The following is a 19,314-nucleotide window of genomic DNA, read 5'->3' on the forward strand; positions in this document are numbered from 1 at the left end:
GAAACGGCATCTCTCCTTGCAGACAATCTTTGAAAAGTCCCTCATCAAACAGGCAGGAAGAAATATATCAGATCCCTCCCACATCCTCAGCTCTGAATACCAACCTCTTCCTTCTGTCAAACGTTTTTAGGTTCCCAAATATAAGTCAAACAGATACAAACATACCTGTGTTCCACTATCCATTAAAGCTGCCAATGCAAATGTCAAGGATAAACACAATTTTGACTCTTACAACCCACTTGAGTGCGATATGTTTTGTGATGTGTTATAAAAGTTTCATGTTGCTATGTGTTATATTGTACATGTGCAATAGAGCGATGTGCAATGTTTTTCTTTTCTTCTTTTTTTTTGTTTGCATTCTATTTAAATGGACAGGAGTGCTGGGTGTCCACACAAAATTTCCCTCAGGGGACAATGAAATCTTATCTTATCTAGCTGGATATTTGTCCAGGCTAAGAACCAGCAGAGAGATACAGACTCTGACAAGTACAGGTTCAGAAACCACAATCAGGCAATAGCAACTGTGTGATGAAGACCCAAATGTATCCCACACCTGCCTGAGGAACAGACAGTGAGCCTGTATCTCAGTAATAATAATACAGTGTGTGATCTCAACAGATGACTCTTGGGCATGTGCCTGTGTGTTGTTAGTTTGTGTGCTTTTCTATATACTGCCTACTGCCATGAAACACATGCCCACCTCGGGGATAATGAAGACTCCCTCTCTCAAGAAAAGACAACGTATCTGAAAATGAATTTTCTACAAATGTTTTCACCCCTCTGGTGTCAAAGTACTGCATCTGCAGGAAGGGGCGACTCATCCGTCCATCGTCCAGCAGTCCCACTCTACAGCACATCAGGGAGACGCCTGGGAAATCAGCGCCTTCGGGTTGCTTCACAAATATATTAGGTCATACGATGCGTATTTTTAAGGTCACGTTAACTTGCACTGTTTGTGTGTGTTGTGAGTTCCGGTGTGAATGAAACATAGCTGCTGTGATGCAGATCACGTTCAGAGAAACTCCAGCTCTCGGTGTTTAAGAATATTAAACCTTTACTGACCACAGTGGTGTTGAAAGCGAAGCTCCACTCGTGTCTGTCAGGAGCTCCTCAGAGCCTCAGCTGCAGAGACCAGCCTGAAGACGCCCGTCCTCCGATGACTTGAAACCTGACAGGTGATGAACAGGAAAGGTGTTTACTCGTGTGTAGCGACACCTGTACTGACGGACTGGTTGGCATTGCAGCCTCGCAGCGCCTGGGCCCTGGCTTTCTCCTCGACTGCGACTCCATCAGGTGGGGATTTTTTTCCTGGGGGTTTTAGTGGTACACCTTGACTTGCAAATTCGTTTATATATATGACAATTTTTTAGTTGTTTTAAAGAACTTACTGTTTTGATTAGATGTATCAGAGATTGTGACTCTGCCTTTAGCTTCCCATTCCTTCCAAAGAATTTCAATTTCACACCTCTGGTTGTGCCAGAGGGTCCTCAGTGGAAGAGATACCAGGGTCCCCAGCACTGCTGTCACCTCTTCTGTACTCCTCCTATGCTAACAACTGTGTATCGACTGCTGACTCTGTGAAAGGAATCAAGTCTGCAGATGATCCCACCGGAATAAAAAAAAAATCTGTAGAGGAAGGAGGTCACTGCTTTAGTCAGCTCCACACAGACAGCACCCCAGAAAACCAGACCCACGAGAATATAAGTAGAGCATGCAAACTCCACACACACAGCACCCCAGGAATTTGACCCACGAGAACATTAGCAGAGCATGCAAACTCCACACAGACAGCACCCCAGAAAACTAGACCCACGAGAACATAAGCAGAGCATGCAAACTCCAAACACAGAGCACGCCAGAAAACCGGACCCACGAGAATATAAGTAGAGCATGCAAACTCCACACACACAGCACCCCAGGAATTTGACCCACGAGAACATTAGCAGAGCATGCAAACTCCACACAGACAGCACCCCAGAAAACTAGACCCACGAGAACATAAGCAGAGCATGCAAACTCCACACACAGAGCACGCCAGAAAACCGGACCCACGAGAATATAAGTAGAGCATGCAAACTCCACACACACAGCACCCCAGGAATTTGACCCACGAGAACATTAGCAGAGCATGCAAACTCCACACAGACAGCACCCCAGAAAACTAGACCCACGAGAACATAAGCAGAGCATGCAAACTCCACACACAGAGCACGCCAGAAAACCAGACCCACGAGAAAATAAGCAGAGCACGCAAACTCCACACACACGGCACCCCAGAAAACTGGACCCACGAGAACATAAGCAGAGCACGCAAACTCCACACACACGGCACCCCAGAAAACTGGACCCACGAGAACATAAGCAGAGCATGCAAACTCCACACACACAGCACCCAAGGAAACCGGACCCACGAGAACATAAGCAGAGCATGCAAACTCCACACAAACAGCACCCCAGGAAACCAGACCGACGAGAACAGGGGCAGAGCATGCAAACTCCACACACACAGCACCCCAGGAAACCAGACCCATGAGAACAGGGGCAGAGCATGCAAACTCCACACAGACAGCACCCCAGGAAACCAGACCCATGAGAACAGGAGCAGAGCATGCAAGCTCCACACAGACAGCACCCCGGGAAACCAGACCCATGAGAACAGGGGCAGAGCATGCAAGCTCCGCACAGACAGCACCCCAGGAAACCAGACCCATGAGAACAGGGGCAGAGCATGCAAACTCCACACAGACAGCACCCCGGGAAACCAGACTCATGAGAACAGGGGCAGAGCATGCAAGCTCCACACAGACAGCACCCCGGGAAACCAGACCCATGAGAACAGGGGCAGAGCATGCAAACTCCACACAGACAGCACCCCAGGAAACCAGACCTATGAGAACAGGGGCAGAGCATGCAAGCTCCGCACAGACAGCACCCCAGGAACTAAATCCAGGGTCCCAGCGCTGGAACCCACTGTGCCGCCGTCTCTCACCTTTTCGCTCCACTTGCAGATCATGACGCGACCGGAGACCGGAGACTCCTCACTCCTGCAGTAACACACCCCAGCAGGAGGAGGCGCCGACGGGCTCGCTCATGGTGCAGTGAGCCCAGCGGTGTGAGTCTGGTGTCCAGCGCTGATGTGTCCCTGATAGTCCTGTCCCACAGCCTGCGACTCACCGTTTCTTCCACAAAATACTCCAGCCAGCGCTTTTTAGACTAACGTTTCTGCTTTGCTCGCTGATTAGATTAAAAAAGCCGGCTGTTTACCTCCTGGAGGTCAGATCCCAACAACTTCTGCAGCACCGTTTCCCCGGCAACCACGTTTTATTTAACAAAGTAAAATAAACACAGGAGAAAAGTTTGCAAACATGCAGGCGGGATGAGCGCTGCAGACACAGGCTGCTGCCCGGGTCCGTCTTGTGAAATAAACAGGACAGAAAACAGAAAGAAAAATACACACTCGAGTACACATAACACAATCAGGGGTACACAATACTCCTGCTCTTTACACAGACAGGTTCAACAGGTCAATAAAGAGCAGGTCGGCGCAGCTGTCAGGATGTCTCATTTACAAAGAGTCTGAAGATTTGCTCGTCTCTTCCCAGAGCAGCTTCACTCCAGAGAGCAAGAAACAGCTCCTGCCGAGTCCGTCTTGTAAGACAGACATAGAAATCCGCGACACGATAACTACTCTGAAATTGTATAATTAATTCTGATGCTCAATCAAATCTGCGGAACGCGTGGGCAGCGCACGTGTTCTGTAGTGCTCTATAGAGCACTATAGACTACATTTCCCACAAGCACTGTGGGCGACTTCCTTTTGACGTAATCGATTCGCGTCTTTTTTCTTTTTAATTATAACAACAATACATGCCATAAAAACAAGACTACATATAACACAGAGTATAGTCAGGTGTACATACCATAATACATGTACATGTTATGCAAAAAGATTAAACAAGTAATCTTGTTTAATAGTAAATAAAAGCAGATAAGGTCCGTACATGTTTCAAATTGTCTGTACAAACGCATTTACATCCGTTTTAAAGTGTTCAAACATGGGTCTCCTCCCACAGCATTTCGTTAATTATTATATCGTGGAAGTATATATTTTTTTAAAATACAAACGATATTTTCATATTACTTTCAATGGGTTTAAATGTAGCACGATGTTACTTCTTTAAAAGTAATGTCAGTATTAGTTTCCTTCTTTACATTAGCTTTCAGAGTTGCTGTCACAAAAGTCACAGTTACCATCTGTATTGATTTTCAATCTCTGCACAACGAGGATCTGTAAGGAGGCGCTTTAAGATTCGCCGCCATAGACTCGTGTATCTCTGTCGCCACCCAGTGGACATTTCTCGGAAGTGTCACCGCCCGCCGTAATTCAGTAAAGTCCCGGAATTAAAATTGTGATTGGCCGAGAGCCCTATCCTTCCCGCCTCCTGCCGGAATCGCGGCGTTGATTGGTGCAGACCCGAGTCACTCAAGGTGAGGGCGGTATTTCCGTAGATGAACACGGAACTCCGCGTTGATTGGCTAGCAGCGGTGTCACTCACCCACATTAAAAGGAAGTCCCGCCTTTTTCCACCCAACGGCTGTGATTGGACACGCCGTGCGTCACTCTTATGACGTCCCTTCACGACGACGGATCCGGATCTGATGCGTGATTTGCGCGACAGCCGGTCCGTCGCTGAGATCGCTGTGGAACCGCGGCCCAGGATGCTGTGGTTCCGCTCTCTGCTCGTCAAGCACTGCGGACTCCTGGAAAACCGTATTGCAGGGCAGAGAGTTATTGAACTCCAGACGTCGCTGGAGAGTTACTTTACTGGCGAGTCACCTCACGTTTTTGATTAATTCGACCTTATTGTGTTTTCTCTTCTTTAACATTTATATTGCAATAGTAAAAATGCTATTCAATGCACACAAGAGTACATTACAGATCACCGGGGTACATTATACAGGCAAATAAAGATAAGGTACGCACAGCTTTCATGTTGGGACATTTAGAAATAGTTTGGAGACGTGCCCTCATGTGTTTCAGATGTGACTTCTTTCCATTTGGAACCGCCTTACTTCTACCAAGGAAAGAAAAGGCTTCGAATATGAGATCGTAATGAAGAGATAGTAACGATCATTTCAGTGCATGAGCTACCTGTTATATTGGGCGAGATTTCACACGGATAATCAAACAAGAACGAGTTTGCCCTGGAATCCATTCCACTGCCGAACCTGAAAGTCAGAGCATGAGAACGGACGTATTGTATGGCGATTGTGGTGTTGCTCGACCACATAAATTAGGCGAGAAGTACAATCTGCTACTACGACATACGGTCTAATTATTAAATTTTCGATTATTTCTTATCTTTAGGCTATTTATACATATAATAACGAGCAAGTATCATGATTAAGTCAATGATAAATTATATTTTATATTCGGTTCAGCAGTATTGAGCAGTAAAATAACATCTATTTCTCACCAATAAATGTCAGAATTGGAAACCTTCTTTACACAATTGTGCCGATCAATTCCGTGCTTTAACAACAGGACAAAACAAAAACAAACGTAAGGTTTCTGGGCTGCTTTGAAAAAGACAATTATCATCTATATTACTTTTAAATCTATGCACACTATGTATCTTTACCGGGTCGATTCAATGTACAATTTTGTAATGACGCCTTAACCTTATTATTCATACAAAATGTGTTTGACAATAGTCATGTTTTATTCCACTCAGTTTCCCCAAAGAGGTGCTCCAAAATAGTTTGACAAGATATTGTGAGATTGCAAGAGGGATCTTAAGTATTTATTAGTACAAGTATAACTAAATGGTTTTCCTTGTAGTCTAATAAAGGTTGTAAATTCTTCCAAGTTTCTTAAAAGCATCGATACCTCTCTAGGGGTAGCCTTGGTGACGAGGTATTGTTATCAGACTTAACACAAACATTATATCTAATCACAAAATCTGCTTAATTCTACATTTCATCATCCACATCAGTTAATTTCTTGACCCCAATTATACTATTTTAAACCCAGTTTTCAAAGCACGGGTTTGTTTTTTCTCTGTATTCTAGATGATGTATCTATGGGAGGTATGTTTATCTATAAGAGACCACGTGAGGAGAACTTCTTCATGGAAGCTGACAAGTTTCAGGGGGGTTTCCAGCATCCAAATGACATTCAAGTAAAAAGTCTATACCCGCTAGTTCCTGGATGATTAAATTAGGAGAAACAGACACCACCTACTTTGCTTAACTTTGTAAATAATACTCTGTCAGTATCAGTATTAGATGCTCTAAACCCTGTAGCATTTAGGCCTCCTTCTGCCTGTGTTTGACAAATAACAACCATGAATATTTTTTTTTATTTTACAGTGGTAAAGAACATCAAATCACATCTCTTTTTGGATTTTTGAAACTCTTAATACCAAGATATTTAATCACATCTTTTACATGGATATTACATATGGAGCAGACGCTTTCCAACAGCCACCAATTCACTTTTCTGATGTGTAAAGAAAGACCAGATTCAGAGGAAATGACTTGTAAACACACTTAATTGCTTTGTCCACCTCTGTGCGCTTTCTCAGAGAGACAGTTGTATCCTCAGCCAATTGGGAACACCTGTAATCTCTTTATCCTGTACTTGAACACCCTGAAACTATTTGTTATAGGAGTGTAGGCAGTGGGAAGAGGAATGGGCTCGTGTCGAATTGCCTTACCCATTCCCAATCTGCAGGAGGTCCCACGACGGCAGGTAGCTGCTCCAGTCGCTGGAGCTCAGTTCGCTGTCGAGGGAGGACGAGGGCTCTGGCTCGGGGGAATCACGGCTCCACAGCTCCTACCTGTTGCAGAGTGTTTCTGCCCTCCTGATGGCCTCTGTGTTTTAGAAGGATCCGTCTCTTTTCGCTTGCTTACACCACAGGTTTCATCGACGATAGTGTGCATCCTGGAGCAGTGAGTTATCGGTCTTATTTCTACTGAGAAACAGTTCAAGCACTCACAAAACAATAACCAGGAGACGGTATATGAAAAAGTATTGTAAGACTTGCAGAGTAGATTTGAATAGACAGTGGACGTCACACTGCGTGCTTAAATATCAGAGATTCAATTAATTCTTTCCTGCAGGTTAACTTCCTGTTTGACATTGTACCACTGTCACTTTTTCACAAACTCGCCGTGTTCTAATTTTGTGTTGTGGCAGGAACCTCAGAATCAGATGAAATACTCTTCAGATCCCCAGAGAGACTGGGGGACTTGCCAGATTTTCAGCTTTATTACTGGGACCTTCAGCTCAGGGCTGTTGAGCAAAGTGCTCCCCTCTGCTGGAGAGCCACAGGGGCACTACAGAGCGGCCTCGTCTTCCCTGCTCCTGCCCGTGCTTGTGGTCGGCCAGCGTGACCGCGCGCAAGACAAGGTAGCGCATTCGTGGTGTAAATACAGAATGTTCACTAGCTGACTGAGGAAAGTTACAGAGACGGGAGTATACGTTCTGAAATAATGTGAACCACTGTTACTACACACAGACAGACTACTCAAAAATCACGTGGCTTTTTAAGGTCATTTTGTCTGCCTAAAGTATGTTAGATTTGTCACAGCAAAGAGTTTGAATACTTACAGAATGCAGCAGCTAGAATTGTTACTTGGAGCAGAAAGTATGACCACATAACCCCCATACTTCTCTCTCTTCATTGGCTTCCTATCAGGTACAGGGCGGACTTCAAAATCCTTCTACTTACTTACAAGGCTCTCAGAGGTCAGGCACCTGTCCTGCCTCGCAGGGATGCTGCAGAGGAGAAATACTGTACACAGCATGGTTTCAGAGGCCTGTCTGTCATGGGCTGGGCACCATGTGAGTTGAGTGCTGCATCAGTTCCATGGATCCCAGAGGGGCATCGTGGATACAGCTATCGTTTAGGAGGACTCTGCAGAGATCTGCATGGGGTACTGACATACAGACGACGTGATTGATGGATGGATGGATTAATACCCGCATTCATTTATTTCTTTTTTTTTAATGATCTAATGTTAGCATGCCCAAAGGGGTTGGGCAGCCAGTTGACCTTGGACCCCTAGAGGATTTTATTCTCCTTACTGAGGAGTCTTTGGTTCCTTTCCTCCATTGTCTTCAGTTCTGTATTCACAAAATGTATATTAACTTGCATTGTTAAGCGCCTTGGGGCAACCTTGTTGTGAAAGGCGCTATATGAAAATAAATTGAATTGAATTGAATGACAGAGTCACGGCTTTTCCAGTTTCCTCTCCTATTATCTTCTTTATCTGCACTCTCAAACGCAGTGAAACCTTGAACCTTTCAACGGGACCACTGTCGTTCTACATCATGACTTGTAGTCACATACATGACTTTAACTAGGACGGAGACTAGGACGGAGACTTGAATGGGATGAAAAAGGAAAAGGCACTACTTACAGGAAGAAATTAAACTGTTACACGTGATCACTTGCTAAACAAAGTGATTCATTGGAGTGGAGGCGGTGAAAGCTTTGTGAATCAACTTACAAAAGGATACATGTAAGAAACGCAGCTCCCATATTTAACCCTTGAAAAATCTATGAGTGTTATGTGGAGGTGAAAGTATTGTTCAATTATTGTAATAAAGCTCACTCAATTAAGACCCATGTTGGAAAAGTACCAGAGTATTCTCATCTAAGAGGAAATACTAACAAGTAGGATGTTAAAATGAAACGCATTAAAAACCGAATGATCTTCAGTAGCTAAATGATTATTGAGCTCTGGGTCACAGTGCTCCTGAAAAAAAATCAAATTTCAGCAGAGACACCCACGGACAGCAGGTGAGCACCAAGCTGAGCCAGTGTATAAGTGTATGAATCACAGTTTCAAGGAGCTTTTTCCAGTTTCGTTCCACTGATCGGCCAACATGGGGGGCACTTCAGTCTTACTCGCCCTATTGCATTAAGAAACTGTACAACATTCTCCAATAAGAACTTGCGACCTCACCTAATGAAAAGCAGTTTGCGTAGCAAGGAAAGACTGGACTCCCACTGGGGATTTTTGCTTTTCATCCCGATGGTGATGTGCACTATATAGAACGTTGCTGGACCCATGTGCAATTGGTGTCATTTCTAATCTAGAGGTCGAAGCTGTGAAACTTTCAAAGAGATGGAAGATCTCTTGCGAGACACCGATTCACAGAAGGCGCTAACGAGATCTTTGCTTGAAGTCTCATTGTGCTGCATTATTTCATTTTTCAGGGGGCACGACTCACAGGCATCTAAAATCATTTCAGTGACGGACTAAACAGGCCTCTAGCAAAGACTCGGGAACGGACACAGACCTTATCATCTCTGCTCCCCGGGAAGCGTACAGAGATCACATTAGACGTGTTGCTCAAGCTCTTTATTGTCACGTACAGTAAACCCAGCAGTCTGGTCAGTGCGGGATGTGTTCTGTCCTGACGGCAGGGTCAGCAGCCAGAGGAGACCTGAAACACAAGACGGAGAGGTAAGACATTGATTCCGACAGAGAGAGCTTTCACACCGGATTACTGACAAGAGGAGCAATAAGAGAAGAGTTATAAAGACACGCCGAAGAGAATATTCTCATCTAAGAGGAAATATTAACAAGTAGGATGTTAAAATGAAAAGCATTAAAAACTGAATGATCTTCAGTAGCGAAATGATTACTGAGCTCTGGGTCACGGTGCTCTTGAAAAAAAATCAAATTTGAGCAGAGACGCCCACGGACAGCAGGTGAGTGAATGAGTTGTTTATTTTGTTTCCTGTGAATTATGTAGAATTCACAACGTTTTCCATTTGTACAGGAAAACCATTGAGAGCAGATTCACTTCTTCTGCACTAGAATGAATGATTTCCATCTTCACTCTAGGGTACTGTACTTTATAGCACTGTATTGTATTCTGCATATATGTCTGTTATTTATACATTTTCTTTCTCACTTTGTCTCTCTGTCCATTTGTATCAGTTTTTTGGAGAGCACCATCACACCAGCATCACAACAACATTTATTCTACTGCCTTATTAAGCAAATGTCTCTACTAAATTCTTTTTATATATAAAACATATTTTTAGACATGATATACACAAACGGCTAATTATACTTTCCGATTATATTTCCATCTTAGAAACGAAGCATTTCTCTCCTGCAGTTTGAGGTTGTTAAATAGAAAACTGGATCACCCCAGGGCTGAATCTTCTCCCTCTCTTACACACTTTGTTCACGAATGATTACAAGAGCAAACACATAGACTGACTTCTCACAAAGTGTGTCGATGACACAGTCCTGGTCAGCTTACTAAAGGACCCAGAAAATCACCACGGGCCATTCTGAACAGTTTCACGGAATGGTCTGTTGACTTCTCTTTGATGGTTCATGTTACAAGAGCAAAACAATACTCACTGATTTGAGGATAATTGCGCCATCCCTCCAGCCTACTGAAATGAACTGTCAGACTGCAGAAGCTGTCAGTGACTACAGGTCCTTGGGACTGGTCAGAGAAACCTGAGATGAGACAAACGTTGTGAGACCATTTATAAGCTTGTGACCTCAAATTAAACAGAAGTCAGACATTTTCAAAGGGGGCAACACCGCGGCACAGTGGTTAGCATCGCTGCCTCATAGCACCGGGGCCCTGGGTTTGATTCCGGGGTGCTGTCTGTGTGGAGTCTGCGTGTTTGTTCGCGCTGCAGGGGATACCTCACCCCCACAGGGCACACAGACACAAACTCACACCACAGCCCATTTTTCCACAACACAATCAACCCGCCAGTATCGGTTTGTGTTCAGTGCTGGGGAGGTGCCTTGTCCTTGCAGAACAAAAACAAGGTGATCAGGACTGACGGCAAGATTCAGGTATTCAAGTGCCCAGTAAATCCAGGGCTCAAATGGGGGAACTGTTTCACGAGCTACACAATATCCTCACACATGATGACAGAGCCTCGGAAAGCCGTGTGGAGAGTGAGGTGCTCGTACCCAGCCGGAGTTAAAAGACCACGCATTGAGCGCTATCGATCTATCCAACCCAGAAAAGCACACATCTCTGTGACACAGAGGCTAAAGCAACATGTGAGTAAAGGATTTTGAATCAGCAATTGTGCTGATGAGCCAGTCAGCGATTTTTCAGAAACAGCAGAAATGTCAGCCTCCAGGAGCTGCAGAAGATTGTGAGATATAAAGGAGTGAAACCAGGGCAGGATAAACCGATTCCTCGTGCAGGAAGCTGAGGAAAAAGATGCACACCCTGCAGACTGAAAGGAAGACGGCACAAACTATCGGTAATGTCAGCCTCGAAGAAAGTGTAGTGCAGTGTGAGTTGCAACTAAGTTTTTGTTCAATATTTTTTTGGTCTGAAAGAGACTATTTTGATTAGATGCATGCAATACTATTTCTTTCTCATTCTCTGTCTTTTTATGTCTTATTTGGATCACACCATAAAGTTCATAACCCAGCCAGTTGCTTTGGCTCGGAAAGCACCCCTCAGCAGGGACAGCCCTGATCCCCAAACACAGGGCTGCCCTTCCCACTGCCCGTCTGCTCTCTGCCCAGTGGAAGTAGTGCTTCTGCCCCGCAGCTGTGTGAGAGAAGATGAGCTGAGAAAACTAACCCACCTCTGGAGAGGGAAGAGTCTCAGCTGGAGGGGAGGAGGAGCTGCCGGGCTGCCGCAGACAAGGCGCCGCTGAAATGATATAGAAATCTTTTAGAATCAAACGTCACCTGGCTCAGTGTTTAAGCTGTAGTACATGATCACATTAGATTATTAAAACATGCAGACTGCCATCTCCATTCTGTACAAACAAAGGGTTTTCCATTTCATTTCCATTCACCGGAAGAGACTTGCATTCCTGTTTGGCTCCTCTCGTTCTGTGATGATTTTAGACGTCGAATCGGGCAGGAGGCAGGCGCTCTTCGGAAGCTCTCGTCCCGTGCTATAACTCGGACCACGCGATGGCACAACTGCTTCCTCCATACAAACAGAAACTTCAAACAACAAAACCCAACAAGAAATCTGTGCACACTTGGACTCCTGCTCAGCTGAGGAGCTGTCTCGCACACACCTCCTGTTGTTCACAGAGAGAAACAAAACACACGATGGCAAGTCAGCACTCAAACAAACCAAAAGGCCAGTTTTATTGAAGTTGACGCAGCTGGCCACACAAACACTCACTGGGTCTCTTCACCAGGTATCAGAAATTAAACAGAGGAACAATCTTTTTATCATATCCACTCGCACCTTGCTCTTATTTCCAGACTCCTAACTTACCACTCCCAACAAACCCCAGTGCTCGCAACACCCTTTAAATGGGATTTGGGCTGTACCACTATGGATACAATAGGTGTAAAACAGAAACTTCACAAGACAAACAACACATAGCACAGCAGTCCGGACTACTTGGACACACAAATACGTGAAACCCTGAACAATACACAGGACAGACATTCATCAGATCTTCTACACCTGGTTGCCATTTTTAGCAATAACAATATTCTCTGATAACCTCCCCTCTCAGCATTCCAGCAATGTTATGTTCCTCTAGCTAAGTTTCAGGCATATACCCAGTCTCCTATCTGTTTGCAACCTTTTGACCTTTCTGAGGACCCCTCCAAACAAATAGGCACTGGCGTCTCCTCTCATGCAGTGCTGTTAAGACTTAAGCTAGTGGCGTCCTACACCATGCTTTGTTCCTTTAGGGCCATTTCTCTCAAAAATAGTGTTCTCTACCTTTTGTTTCCCCTCCTTTCCACAACTGGAACAACTGTTTGCTAACAAAGACTGTTTATCTGTCTGGAAAGGTCTCCAAACTGTTACCAATTACAAAAGACAATCCCCTCAGATACATCTTGATCACTTTCCACCAGATAACACATTTTACAGCAGGTCTGAAACACAAAGGATCTCCAACGACCTTGTCCATGCCAGTCTCACAGCTCGCCCAGATAATTCACATCCTGGGGATGAGCTATTGTCCCCCACTCAACTGCAGTGCCACACCCACTCACACTCAATCTCTCAGGAAGACTTAACGCCATTTACAAGTCTGGAGAATGCCCTGTGAAGCAAAGAAGGCTATTCAAAAAGCAAAACTGTAAAAAGGCAGCAGGACCTGACTGTGTATCTCCAGCCACACTGAAGCACTGTGCTGGCCAACTCGCTCCAGTCTTTACAGACGTTTTCAAGCAACCATTGTCCCAGTGCACAGTGCCAGACTGCTTCAAATCTTCTGTTATTGTTCCTGTTCCAAAAAAGGACAAAAGAACCTGCCTTAACGCCTATAGACCCGTCGCACTAACATCAGAACTGGCGCGTCTTCCCAACACGTTCGTGTCACAGTGAGGTGACCCCTCAAACAAGAATTATTTCCTGCTTCATATATGACTACGCCATATAGCAATGGAAACGGGGTGCTAGGGCTCCTCTACATTACTAAAGGTTCTGTTGATCTCCCAGAACCACCCACGCCCACACAGACCAGCGACAGGCATGTGTATCGTATAAGTGACCTTTTTATTTTCTATCCACATTCACCATCACCCAAAGACACAACGAAAACGGCACTCGCAGCAACAAAAGGTCCTTCCAAGGGTCATAATGAATCCAGCGGGACAGCAGTCTTTTCTGTCAAGTCTTCGCACCTGTAAAGGCTTTGATGGCCCAAATGAACGAGAGGCCAGTCCCATTTCCCCAGCCTCTGTTCCGGTGCCACTAGAAATCCTCCCGCGGGCTGTATTCCATTCCCCTCAGTTTGGAGCGGCTAGCCGGGCCGGTTTCTTGCTCCTTGCCTTCAGGTATTAAAAGTCTCTGTACAGTACCTGTTCCAATGCCAATGTCTCCCGTGGTCGTCAATAGGTCCTTGCCTCCGTGAACTCGCACTCCGCAGCTTCCCTTGTGCTGCCTGTGTCGTCTCCCGGGTCTTGTGGGAATCGGGAGCGCGCTCCGTTCCGGCTCAGGTGCTTTTATTCCTCCCCTCAGCCCATCTCCCTCAGGGGGTTTTCCACTGTCCCTGTCAGAAAGGGGCTTGCCCAGTATTTTACCAGGAGGAAGCTTGTGTGGCTGAGGAGTGTGAGAGTGCTGAGCTTAGGTGTTACGGGCCTTTATCACTTCTTCGTTCACTCTCCGGGTCAGAGAAACCTGAAACGAGACAAACGTGGTGAGACCATTTATAAGCTCGGTGACCTCAAATTAAACAGAACAATAGCAACACTTTTCGACAAATCTTTCAAACACTGTCCCACTTGTTGGTTTGGCAACATCAGTACTGTCAATTGAAACACGTTTCCCCCAGGGAATGATGAAGCTGGAATTGAATATGCATACAAGTGAACACACAAACCCCATACTATTAAAACTCCCTTTAGGGCACACAGACACACACTCACACCACAGCACAATCAACCCACCGGTCTCACCAACACTGGACTGCAGAAGCAGCAGGAAACCCTTGAGAACATAAGCAGAGCATGCAAACTCCACACACACGGCACCCCAGAAAACTGGACCCACGAGAACATAAGCAGAGCATGCAAACTCCACACAGACAGCACCCCAGGAAACCAGACCCATGAGAACAGGGGCAGAGCATGCAAGCTCCACACAGACAGCACCCCAGGAACTAAATCCAGGGTCCCAGCGCTGGAACCCACTGTGCCGCCGTCTCTCACCTTTTCACCTCCACATGCAGATCATGACGTGACCGGAGACCGGAGACTCCTCACTCCTGCAGTAACACACCCCAGCAGGAGGAGGCGCCGACGGACTCGCTCATGGTGCAGTGAGCCCAGCGGTGTGAGTCTGGTGTCCAGCGCTGTTGTGTCCCTGATAGTCCTGTCCCACAGCCTGCAAGTCACCATTTCTTCCTTTTCTTCTGCATAATGTCCACAAAATACTCCAGCCAGCGCTTCTTAGACTAAAGTTTCTAAAGTTTCTGTTTTTCTCGCCGATTAGATTCAAAAAGCCGGCTGTTGACCTGCTGGAGGTCAGATCCGCTCCGGCAACAACTTCTGCAGCTCCGTTGCCACTGCAAACACGTTTTATTGACAAACTAAAATAAACACAGGAGAAAAGTTTGCAAACAACACAGGCGAGCTAAGAAACCCACAGACTCACCCACAGTGGGTTTTCTTTATGTGCCGGGTCGATACATTTTAAATAAAATAAAAGTACACACAAGGGAACACCTAGGAGAGACACAGAAATCCATGACATGCTGAACACGCTGAAATGGTATTAAAATAATGAATTCTGATGTTCCATCAAATCAAGGAAACACGAGGGCAGGGCACCACAGAGAACTACAGAGACTACATTACCCATAAGCCCTGTGGGCGACATCCTTCCGGCGTCATCGACTCGCATCTCTGGTATTTTTTGGAGAGAACAAAAAATGCAATACAACAAGAATACATATAACATATTAAGCCTATTGTCAGGGATACATGCAATAATACATGTACATTTTATGGAAAAAAAAGATTAAACAAGGTAAATGCAGATAAGGTCCGTCGATGCTTCAACGTTCTTACAACTAGACATGGTACGGTACGTCTTGACATCTGTTTTAAACTGTTCAAACATGGGTTTCTTCCCACACCACTCCGTTAATTATTATATCGTGCAAGTATAATACTTTTAAAAATACAAAAAATATACAAACGATATTTTCATCTTACTTTCAATGGGATTTAAATGTAGCATAAATTCATTTAAAAGTCATATCAATATTAGTCTCTTTCTTTATATAAGTTTGTAAAACAGTCCAGAATGTTTCCAAACCACCACATAAGCAAAATAAATGTTGTTAGGTTTCAGGGCTGCTTTCAGAAAGGTCACAGTTATCATCTACACTGATTTTCAATCTCCGCACGTCAAGAGTCAGCCACAGCGCTGTGAGACTCACCTCCTCAGACTCGTGTATCTCTGTCGCCGCCCAGTGGACATTTCTCGGAAGTGTCACCGCCCGCCGGGATGCGGACAATCCCGGGACTGAAGCTGTGTGATTAGCCAAGTGCCGCGTCGAGGGCGGAGTCTCCACGGGGGCATCCGGTAGTCCGCAATGATTGGCCAAAAGCTACTGACAGTCCGGATCCAGTGGAAGGCCGATCCAGTCCGGGTTTTCCTCTGCTGACAGTCCAGATCCACTGGAAGGCTGATCCAGTCCAGGTTTTCCTTTGCCGACGGTCCAGATCCAGTGGAAGGCTGATCCAGTCTGGGTTTTCCTCTGTGGGACGCCAGATCTACACTGAAGCAGCCGTTAGTCAGAACAACACGTCACTTTTGAATTGTTTTTTTTACATTTTTTAAAGTAAGCATTAACAAGAACAAAGAATACAATACAAATACAAGTACCCGTCTGTCGCTGAGCTCGGTGTGGTTCCGCTCTCTGCTCGTCAAGCACTGCGGGCTCCTGGAAACCTGTCCTTCAGGGCAGAGAGTTATTAGTGAACTCCAGACACCGCTGGAGAGTGTGTTTACCGGCGAGTCGGCTCACGCTGCTGATCAATTCGACCTCATTGTGTTTTCTTCTTTCTTTATCGTGCAATAATAGAAATGCTTCACGATGCACGCAAGAGTACATTACAGATCACCAGAGTACATTATACAGGCAAATAAAGAGAAGGTACGCACAGCTTTCATGTTGTGATATTTAGACATGGTTTGGAGACGTTCCCTCGTGTGTATTTTGAATTATTCAAATGCGAGTCTCTTCCATTTGGAAGCGCATCATTTCAGTGCATGAGCTACCTGTTATATTGGGCGAGATGTCACACGGATAATCCAACAAGAACGAGTTTTGCCCTTCAATCGAATCAGCGAAACAAGTGGGCAGTGCAGCCAGGAGAACTACAGAGACTGACTACATTACCCATACGCCATGTGGGCGACATCCTTCTGACGTCATCGACTCGCGTCTTTGAAGTTTATTTTATTTATTTATTTTGTCTTTTGTATTACATTACTTTAATACTTTACCCTTGTTTGCAATGTATTATTTGTTGTTGATAATGCTTTTTTTAATAAAAACAAAAAACTATTAATACGTATATTCTTAACGGTATTTTAAATAAAAAAAAGTTTAGGTGAAATTTTGCTTCATGACCACCAAGCGGTGCCATTGGCACATTATTGTAAAAATCATAATTTCTAAGACAATTTTTCCTTTTTAATTCCAATGATCGGCCATCAGAGGCGCACTTCACTCGTCCTACTGCTTCTAATGAATTAAAAATTGCTTACCCTTATATAGCGCTATACTGGACAGGAAAATGAAGCCCACGCACTGTGGATTTGAAAAAAAACTATTTTGTGAAAATATAAAGTTTCACCTTGAATTATTTGTGAGAAAACTTTAAATTGTCTGGTGGTAAGTATTTGTAATATAGGATTGCCCATTTCTGTTCTAAAACACGAGATGGAAGTTTAACATGCGTGATTCACTGAGGTGGAGGGGTGGAAAATGACTGAAAGAAGTCTTGCGATGCTGTATTAACGCTTGACCCAACTGCAGCTCAGACCTGGAGCAAAGCCTGCTCAAACTCCTCAACCTCGTCCTGACAGCTGGCTGTTTCCCTGAGGCCTGGAATCAAGGACTGATCACGCCCGTCTGTAAGAATGGAGACAGACTCGACCCCAACAGGTACCAGGGCTTCAGTGTGAACAGTAACCTGGGGAAGGAACTCTGTCGTATCTTGAATATCTGATTACCGGCCCTCCTTACTGAGCACAATGTCCTGCATTCGAGTCAGACCGGCTTCCTACCAAACCCCCACACATTCCAACACATTCACACCTGGGCTCTGATGGCCCATCTGGACCCAGAACAGTAATGCCTGGCACTACTGGAGCAGGACTGTCATACCTGGGCACTGCCAGCCCATCTAAATCAAGAACAGCAGAGCCTGGAACTGCTGGAGCAGGACTGTCAGACCTGGGCACTGACAGCCCTTCTGCATGAGACCAGAGTCATGCTTTTCCAGAAGAGATCCAGATCTCCGGAAAACAGTTACAACTTCACACTGAACAACAACACTTGGGAACCCAACCTACTACACATACCTCTGACTGACAATCAGTTCATCTGGGAGTTTTCCTGGCAGTGAAGTCACTGAAGGAGCAGGCACACAGGGCTTTCCATGCCAGTAAAAGGAGGCTCTACAACATCAGTCCCCCAGATACAACTGGCTCTGAATATTAAAAAGTGCAATCGAACCATTTGCGCTATGCAGCAGGGAAGTGTGGGATCCCTTCACTGAGCAAGATGACACTAAATGAGACAAACAGCCCGTAGATACTCCATGCACAGAGTTCTGAAAAAACATCCTCCCAACTGGAATGCTACAGAATCCTAAACAGACAATACACACAACACACACTAACTCTGTTAACCATAACATTATGAGATGGTACCATTCATTTTTAACAAATCGTACACAGTATGTCAGGCTCAACAAAACTCTTTCCGCGTCACGATCTATGAGCACAGGTGCCCCTCAGGGCTGTGTGAGCTCTCCAGTTCTGTTCACACTTTATACAAATGATTGTACAAGCAGTAGTCAAAGCAACTTCATTTTCAAATTCTCAGATGATAGTTGTTCTGAACAGCATCGCCAGTTAATGCATAGAGGTAGCAGCTTATCTGTATACATGTCAGAAGTCTAAAGGTTTGTGCAATGGTGTGACAACAATAGCCTAATTCTCAATGTTAAAAAAACAAACGAAATAGTTTTTGATCCCAGAGCAGTTGGTGATCACACGCATGTAGTAATCCACAATGAATTTGTCACTCAGGTTGATTCATATAAGTACTTAGGTGTACACATAGGCAGTAACCTGTTGCTGGACTACTCGTGTTGAGAGTGTCTGGTCTGCTGCAGAGTTTACATTTCCTGCGAAGACTAAGAGTGCTTGGGGTCGGACAAGAAGTAATGCTACTCTTCTACCGTGCTGTAATCGAGAGCATTATCAGATATGGTATTACAGTGTATCTGTACTGAACTATCAGTTCATTTAAAATCACAAATAACCGCCTCTTCCAGACAGCTTTGAAGGTCATGGGAGTGAAACGGCATCTCTCCTTGCAGACAATCTTTGAAAAGTCCCTCATCAAACAGGCAGGAAGAAATATATCAGATCCCTCCCACATCCTCAGCTCTGAATACCAACCTCTTCCTTCTGTCAAACGTTTTTAGGTTCCCAAATATAAGTCAAACAGATACAAACATACCTGTGTTCCACTATCCATTAAAGCTGCCAATGCAAATGTCAAGGATAAACACAATTTTGACTCTTACAACCCACTTGAGTGCGATATGTTTTGTGATGTGTTA

The 19,314-nt window shown here is 44.9% G+C and overlaps 3 long non-coding RNA genes across 3 annotated transcripts; 1 reads left to right on the plus strand and 2 right to left on the minus strand.

Moving 5' to 3' along the window:
• Positions 1–5,034: 5,034 nt before the first annotated feature.
• On the plus strand, positions 5,035–8,229 carry LOC148816349 (uncharacterized). Its single transcript, XR_016094673.1, has 2 exons — positions 5,035–7,414; positions 7,704–8,229. It is a non-coding gene; the product is annotated as an uncharacterized LOC148816349 (long non-coding RNA).
• Positions 8,230–9,362: 1,133 nt separating this feature from the next.
• On the minus strand, positions 9,363–12,053 carry LOC148816350 (uncharacterized). Its single transcript, XR_016094715.1, has 4 exons — positions 11,820–12,053; positions 11,604–11,671; positions 10,396–10,497; positions 9,363–9,460 (listed from the first exon to the last, which is right to left on the minus strand). It is a non-coding gene; the product is annotated as an uncharacterized LOC148816350 (long non-coding RNA).
• A 1,429-nt stretch (positions 12,054–13,482) lies between these two features.
• Positions 13,483–15,348, minus strand: LOC148816351 (uncharacterized). The gene is made up of 2 exons (XR_016094714.1): positions 14,653–15,348; positions 13,483–14,122 (listed from the first exon to the last, which is right to left on the minus strand). It is a non-coding gene; the product is annotated as an uncharacterized LOC148816351 (long non-coding RNA).
• Positions 15,349–19,314: the final 3,966 nt, after the last annotated feature.

This window comes from Atractosteus spatula, chromosome 22, assembly GCF_055471065.1.
Source record: "Atractosteus spatula isolate fAtrSpa1 chromosome 22, fAtrSpa1.hap1, whole genome shotgun sequence".
Classification (NCBI taxonomy): domain Eukaryota; kingdom Metazoa; phylum Chordata; class Actinopteri; order Semionotiformes; family Lepisosteidae; genus Atractosteus; species Atractosteus spatula.